General features: G+C 42.5%; 1 protein-coding gene across 1 annotated transcript in view; it reads right to left on the bottom strand.

The window, feature by feature from the left end:
* LOC138954611 (regucalcin-like) overlaps positions 1 to 5,551 on the bottom strand; it is a 33,867-nt gene extending 28,316 nt beyond the window's left edge. Inside the window, exon 1 of the mRNA XM_070326414.1 lies at positions 5,489 to 5,551. The gene's annotated coding sequence lies outside the window, so the exon portion shown is untranslated. The remainder of the gene's footprint in view (positions 1 to 5,488) is intronic.
* Positions 5,552 to 8,098: the final 2,547 nt, after the last annotated feature.

The raw sequence follows: 8,098 nt of genomic DNA, 5'->3' as shown, positions 1-8,098 counted from the left end.
CACTGCGCTCTCTGTCTCTGTCTCTGTCTCTGTCTGTCTCTGTCTGTCTGTCTCTCTCTCTCTCTATCTCTCTCTCTCTCTCTCTCTCTCTCTCTCTCTCTCTCTCGATTTCCAGTCTTGCGAGGGGGTGTTGGGCTTGGGTACGGGTGTGCACGAGGGCGGGGTTGTTTGTCGGTTGGCTTAATTACTTTTGGTTCCCTTTTTAAAACCCATTATGATTTTCTTCTGAAGATGTTGAACACCCTTGTTGATCCGAAATATCGAAACCCTTATTGGTGGAGACGGACCAAGCTCTTGAAATCACGAGCAATATTACTAGGTATCACTGCTTTGTACCAGCTCGGCCATGACATGATTTTCAAACCTACAAAACACTTTTTCTCAACCCTCAAAGAGGTTCATTAATGCATTTTATGGCATAACACTATACTTGTGTTTTAAGTTTCTAAGTCACTGAGGCTCCAAAAAAAGGAAATACATATGTGTACATGTTTTGCGTCCGAAAAGCGTGTACAGGGTTGTACAGGTCAAAGGACACCTTGCACTATAAAACTATTTTCGCAAAAAGTTAATATGCATCTTTTTTATTAACAATTTTCCCTCGCGGTAATAACAAAAAGTCTATTCTTTATCAGAACTCCAGAATTTCACTGTCCAACGTTTCAAAAACGCACGATACCTCCTACCCGGCCGACGCATGTTGTCAGCTCCAACTAATAGTGCATTGCGTACCAGATCCTAGATACACTGTGCACCAAAATAGTAAAACTACTCAGTAAAACAAACTAGACGTGCGTTTCTTTGTAGATGTTTGCTATCAAGCTGTTCATGATAAAGATACAGTACCTTCCTCTTCGTGTGAACGATAGTGTAAACCACCACAGATGTGTCTAGAATTTTACATGAGATAAGAGCATCCTTCCTTTTCGACACATGCCAAAACACCAGCATCCTGCAATGCTGCGACATGTGCATATATGCGTGTGTGTGTGTGTGTGTGTGTGTGTGTGTGTGTGTGTGTGTGTTTGTTTGTGTGTATTTGTGTGTGTGTGTGTGTGTTTTTTTGTTGTTGTGTTTTTGTGTGTGTGGTGGGTATTTTTGTGTGTGTGTGTGTGGGGGGGGTCTAGATTACTTTCACAGCTTGTTTTAGGAGTCAATTGCGCAATGACTTCAGCCAAATCATTTCCACTCTGCACGTACAATACGCAGCAAGACAGTAGATTGTTTTGTGTGTGTATGCTTGTTTAACAACAGTTTCAGCACGGCCTGGCTACCCCTGTATGTACAGTAGTTTCTTACTTGTCTAAGAACAGTTTGATAACGGCCTGGCTACCCCTGTATGTACAGTAGTTTCTCACTTGTCTAAGAACAGTTTGATAACGGCCTGGCTACCCCTGTATGTACAGTAGTTTCTCACTTGTCTCACTTCCAGGTCATCTGGGTCCACTGTACTATCACAAACATGATTCTTTAGAGTTAACCCTAGGTACGTGTCCCAATATTATGGTGTTTAAATACTACACTTTCACAATTCATTTGTGCTGGCATATCTATGTTTCCTAATCTCATAGTCATAGTATTTCTGGCCTAGTATTTCACAGTTCCATTGTATTGACTCTATCTATGTGTCCTGATCCAATAATGTTCAATGTTTAACAGTTTCCCTGTGCTGGCCATATCTATGTGTCCCAATCTCATAGTTTTTCAAGCCTACTGTCTCACAGTTCCATTCTGTTGGCCATAATATCTATGTGTCCAAGTATCATAGTGTTCCAGGCCTGTTGTTCCAGAATGCCATTATGTTGGCTAGCAATGTGTCCCATTTTTAGTATTCCAGGGATACCGTATTACAATTTCGTTGTTAGCCTTACCTGTGTGTCCAAATTTCAGTGTTCCAGACCTACTGTACCAATCTCAAAGTGTTCCAGACCTACTGTACCAATCTCATACTGTTTCAGGGCTACGTTTTTACAATTGCACTGTGCTGGCCGCATACATATGTGTACCAATCTCTGCCAGCAATACTTACTATGTCCTTGTTACTATGTGTTTCTGATATATATGGCTCATGTGTCTTGCTGTTAGAGAGAAGGCATGTTGGGACACTAAAAGACTGGACTGTGTTTTTTAATGTTTATTTCAACCTGCCTGAGAGCATTATCCTTTTCCACCAAAAGAGTGCCCTTAAAGTCAGATTCAAAGGGCCATAGAACTCAATGGATAGGACTTGCTAATACAGTTGTCTATATTGAAAAATTGCCTCCAGACTGAAAATGTCAAATTCTGTAAACTTACAACTTAAAACTTGATTAAGGGTGTTCTATGAACGTGCTGCGTGCAACATTATATGTGCAACATTATACAGCATATTCAAACAAAAATTGTCAAAGCAATTATTCATACTATATATCATGATGTTTAATTGCTATGGATTATGTTTTTTACTGCTGCATAATAAATGCAAAAGCAGCAATAGTTTTAGTCATTGGCGACAACCCAAATATGCTATGCAGTCACTATACCTCAGAACAATCATCTCAGTGTATTTGCAAAGCAAACATTTTCCCTTCATCGGAAAAGGCTAACAAAGAATATACTTCTGGCTCAGCTGTAAAACCCACTGTCAAAAAACTTCAACTGATATGTTTCTTCAAAAAAAGAGCTTACGTAAGCATATTTCTGGTTTGTTTGAAAAACTCGCTGATAAGAAACTTCAATGTTTATTTTTGATTGAGTTGAACTGAATTTGTATTCCGCTCTGTGCACTTCGCATGAGGCACTGGACTACATATATATCCTGTGAGATTACGGGAAGAGGCTTTTCTGTATCGTGTTGTTGATCTAGTCTAGGATTTTTCATATCACAGCAGACACTGTATCTACAAACTCAGTTGAGGCAAACACTGAATGTTGACATGCATAAATTAACGGCCACCTTCCATATATTCTATTACAAGTCAGTCAACACAACTCTTTCTCTCTTTTTCTCCCTCCTTCTCTATGTTTCTCTGACGTCCAATAAACAACAGAAGGAGAAAAACAACAAACAGACAATGTCTGGTGTATTCATTTATACATCAAGGGTACACTGAAGTCAATTCAGGTCAATACAGGTTATGCCTTAAATTGTATACTGTACAAATATTTCCTGGCAGCTAACAGATTAAAGATTTGATCCAGAAAGCTGATAGGTTTCTGGGTGTGATCTAGAGCAGAAGAGCAGCATTTCAAACACCATACTGCTGTTTACACACTCTTTCTGATGACAGGGTATTTTCTTTATCATGTATTCAGTCTTGGCAACTATATATGACTAACAACTACTCTAATCATATATTAGCAAATCGCATATACATTTTCACCAATTACAGTTCTGACAAAGACCTGTGCCCAAGATTAAAACAATGTATCTCCCCGAAAGCAGTGTACGGCTGCCTAAATGGCGGGGGAAAAATAATCATACTTGTACATGTATGTAAAATCCCAGTCGTGCAAAAAAACACTCTAGTGTACGTGGGAGTTTCAGCCCATGAACGCAGAAGAAGAAAGAAGAAGAATAACAATGTATAAACATCTTGCACCGTCAACTCAAAACAAGAAGAGCAAACGCTCGATCGAGTCACTTTCGCAGTTCTGAATATTATATGAGGCATCAGATGGACAGGAAGAAATTGCTATTCACAACACAATGAGTCACGTTCACATAAAATTTGAGCCCGGTCACTTTTATAGTTTCCGAGAAAAGCCCAACGTTTTAAGTTGTGTGTTGCCGAACAGAAAAGGCTAGTTATCTCCCTTGTTTTTCTGATAACGTTCGTAAAAGGCTACAGATGTAAATACTTTGATGTAAAGAATAATCCTACAAAGTTTCAATCACATCCGATGAACTTTGTCAAAGATATAAAATGTCTAATTTTTCCTTTGACGCTGACCTGTGACCTTGAAAAAGGTCAAAGGTCAACGAAACCATCGTTAAAGTGTAGAGGTCATTGGAGGTCACGACTAAACAAAATATGAGCCCGATCGCTTTGATAGTTTCCGAGAAAAGTCCAACGTTAAGGTGGTGTCTACGGACGGCCGGCCGGACGGCCGGCCGGACGGCCGGCCGGACAGACTAACACTGACCGATTACATAGAGTCACTTTTTCTCAAGTGACTCAAAAACCAACAACAATGCAAATAGCTCCTTAAACTTTCTTTACAAAATCAGTAAACAAAGTACTAGTGCACAAGAACTAACAGTATTAATTAGTGACCCGGTCAGTGCTTATATATAAATCTTCTATAACAAGACAAATCACTCCCACATACTACTCACACATTTCAGCTGCTTATCTTATATAAAGTCTGCTGTGTGACATGAAACTAAGCCAGTGCACTGGTACTTAAAGTGTACTGACACTATGTGTCTTGTCCTTGAACTCCTACATTTTATCTCTCTGGTCAAGGACGATACAACTAAGCAAATATCACAATGGATGATGTGAGATGTACAAATGCATCACAGACAGACAGACAGAAACACACACACACACACACACACAACACACACACACACACACACACACACACACATGCACGCATACATGCTAACACGCATGCACACATGCACGCACTCACACTCACACACACAGACACAGACACACAAGCAAAACAAACATACAGTGCATTACAACACTTGAACTCAATAGATAACCTCCATGACCACTGAAATCAATTGATAAAGGCTCTTTGTCCAGAATGTTTTTAAGTTCAAACATTTTTTTAAATCATGTGACCATTTCTTTTTTCTCTTTATTGATTTTACCTCTAGAAAAGAAAAACAACACAATTACCCCTCCCCCCCCTTCACACACACACACACACACACACACACACACACACACACACACACACAGGCAGGCAGGCCAACTCAGTGGAGAGAAAATCAGCAATCAGTTGTGAAAAGGTATACCTAATTCTTGTTGTTTAATACATGAAAACATTATACCGGTACACATTTACTATATTTACACTTCCTACAGCTACACTACCCTGACCCCCCCCCCCCCCCTACACACACACACACACACTACCGCCGACTACCCCCCATGCAAACACACACTGTGACACCCCCCGCCCACACCTACCCCCCCCCCCCCCCCCCCCACACCCAACATCCCTCCTGCTTTTCATTTCTCTTGGAACCTGGTTCTAAGCCCTTTATGTATTCAAAAATAAAAGAGAAGAAAAAACAATGAGAATCCCTCTTAAACTGCTGTTACATTCGATATCTGTGACATACGCAAATGTTATTTATCTAACTAGCTCCAACTCAGTCACGCAAAATCTTGGATATGAAGTGTGACACTCAGTGATTGACAGGATATGATGACAATCGCGGTGATTAAGAAAACAGCAGCAGCCGATGCACACTAAATAACAAAAGAACGATATTTACAGTGACATAATCCTACAATATCTTGCCGAAAAGAAAGTTGTCACTCACCAAAAAACAAAACTCGTCTCCAGCTATGCAGACAGCCCATGTAAACAAAACAATAGAGTGAACGCCCCTGCCTTACAAGGCCAAGGGAAGTAACCGATAGCGCCATTGAAGGTCCATCCTCTACAGCGTTGCTTCCCTTCTAAATCAGTCTGCGGTTTCCGACGTCGATTGCAAAACATTTCAAAAGTTATACAATGGAAGGAAACTTTTGAATCCGCTGGAGACGATAACAGCGACAACAACAACACTGCCAAGATCAAACGCACTGCTATCTTGAACTAGTTGTGTGGTTGATGAATATCACATTAATTGCTGCACTGTAACACAAAATATAGGCTACAAATCTGCAGTTCTGGACAGACATGTTTCAATTTCTTTTTTGAGTGGCTTAACCCGATCGCACCTATGTTGAGGTGGGTTAGTGAGGGAGGGGGTGGAGGCGACAGGAAAATGGTGCCGGTGGGGGGGGGGGAGGGGGGCCGGGGTGACGGTAGGACGAGGCGGGCACATAGGCCTAATAGTCCTGTATCGAAAGTGTCGGCAAGAAGTTATGGTCACAAACAGAACTCGACCCGTGCTCTACTACAGAAGTACCTGCGATGAAAGGACACCCCTGGGACCAGCCAAAAGTATCCCTTTCTTGTCATGACAGGTAATAGACAAAGGGACGACAGAAGGTGCTAGGTGTCGTCTCATCGGCACGGAGCGGCCTCACATCGCGAGTCAGTCTGTACTACTACTAGCACAGAAGTTGTTGTTGTTGTTGTTGTTGTTGTTGTTGTTGTTGTTGTTGCTGCTGTATGTCAAAATCTGAAAAATTGCAAGCTATACACATGATGATAACCAAAACTGAAGTGTCCAGCATACAAAATCAGGGTGTTTTTTTCTTCAGATTGACCACAGTTTTCAGCCATACCGGGCTTCAAAACATCGAATCAGTGTTCAGAGACATTCTGTTAACTGTAGACATTTTACTGCACAGCGTCGTGGACTATTCAGAAATATTTAGATAGGTCGTGTGTGTAATATGATGTGCGTGTGTGTGTGCGGTGTGTGTGTGTGTGAGTGTGTAGTGTGTGTGTGTGTGTGTGTGCATGTGTGTGTGTGTCTGTTTGTGTGTGTATTTGAGTGTGTTTGTGTGTGTGTGTGTATTTGTGTGTGTGTGTGTGTGTGTGTGTGTGTGTGTCTGTCTGTCTGTGTGTATGTGTGTCTCTGTGTGTATGTGGGCGCATGTGTGTGTGCGTGTGCATGCGTGTAGGCCTATGTGTGCGGTACTGATGCGACCAAAGAGTGTCAAGATCGAGTGACTGGACTCCAGCACCACATCCTGGGCCATCCCCAACGGACGTCTAACCCATGGGCCGCCGTAACCCACCCCCAACCCCTAAAAAAAATCAACTGAAAAACAAAAAGTGATGTGCAGAGTGCAGGTGTGTCAATAGGGGCACAATGACAGCGGTAGACACGTGACACGCTGCTAGTGCACTGCTCGGAGCACGGGTGAGGGGACAGGTTGGCATCTGGCGATTAGCAAGAGACTGACACTGTCCGGCGAGGGTGACGAGAGGAGAGGGGGAGGGAGTGGGTGGGCAAAAAGAGAGAAAGTGAGAGGTATACAGCGTGCACGAGAGAGAGAGAGAGAGAGAGAGAGAGAGAGAACTCAGAACTCAGAACTCAGAATTTTTATTGTAAACCACACTGTTGTGTTTGTACAAGGGGGGAGTAGAGTTTCCATTTCAATGTATACTCTCTCAGAGACAAGTAAGAACAAGTGCATATACAGTGCTAAGGGTTGAAACATATCGATCGGAAATCATTTACACACATTCATTTTAGCCTAGCAGTTGCTGTCGATGCCTGAATGCATAGAGAGAGAGATATCATGAGAGAGAGAGAGAGAGAGAGAAGAGAGAGAGAGAGAGAGAGAGAGAGAGAGAGACGAGGGGGGGGGGGGGGTGGGTGAGAGAGAGTAACAGAGAGAGTTGACGACGAAGACGACGAGGACGAAGATGACGAAGACGATGACGATGACGAAGACGATGACGAAGACGACGACGACGACGACGAAGACGAAGACGAAGACGACGACGATGATGAAGATGATGATGATGATAATGATGATGATGATGATGATGATGATGATGATGATGATGATGATGATGATGATGATGATGATGATGATGATGATGATGCATAACGGAAATTAGAGCTTGACTCGATCAAGATACCATTTTGGGGCTCGGAATGGCTTGGGGTGCATATAGCGATTAGTAAGACTGAAATTGTCGTTGCCGTGAGTGTGTCCGACAGTAGATCGGCCTGGGAACATGGCGACTGGAACGCTGGATGCTGACATTCACCGCCGGTGTCCCGTTCAGGATTTCTATTGAAATGTGGTATGCGTCCAAGTAAGGACGCTAGTCTTGTCCCACGTTAAAGGCACACTCCTCCCCGTGAACAAATGTTTTGCTCATCATCTTAGCTGTGGCCAGGCCATTCACATGGAATAAGACCATCCCTCCACTGGGACACATACAAACATTCAACACCCTAGGCTGACTGCTTGCTATGCTAGCTGAGTTGGAATTTCTTTTTGACAAATTAATTTCA

The sequence above is a fragment of the Littorina saxatilis genome, unplaced genomic scaffold (assembly GCF_037325665.1).
Source record: "Littorina saxatilis isolate snail1 unplaced genomic scaffold, US_GU_Lsax_2.0 scaffold_462, whole genome shotgun sequence".
In the NCBI taxonomy this organism is placed as follows: Eukaryota; Metazoa; Mollusca; class Gastropoda; order Littorinimorpha; family Littorinidae; genus Littorina; species Littorina saxatilis.
The sequence above is the reverse complement of the archived record's forward strand: the minus strand, read 5'-3'. Positions and strand labels throughout refer to the sequence as shown.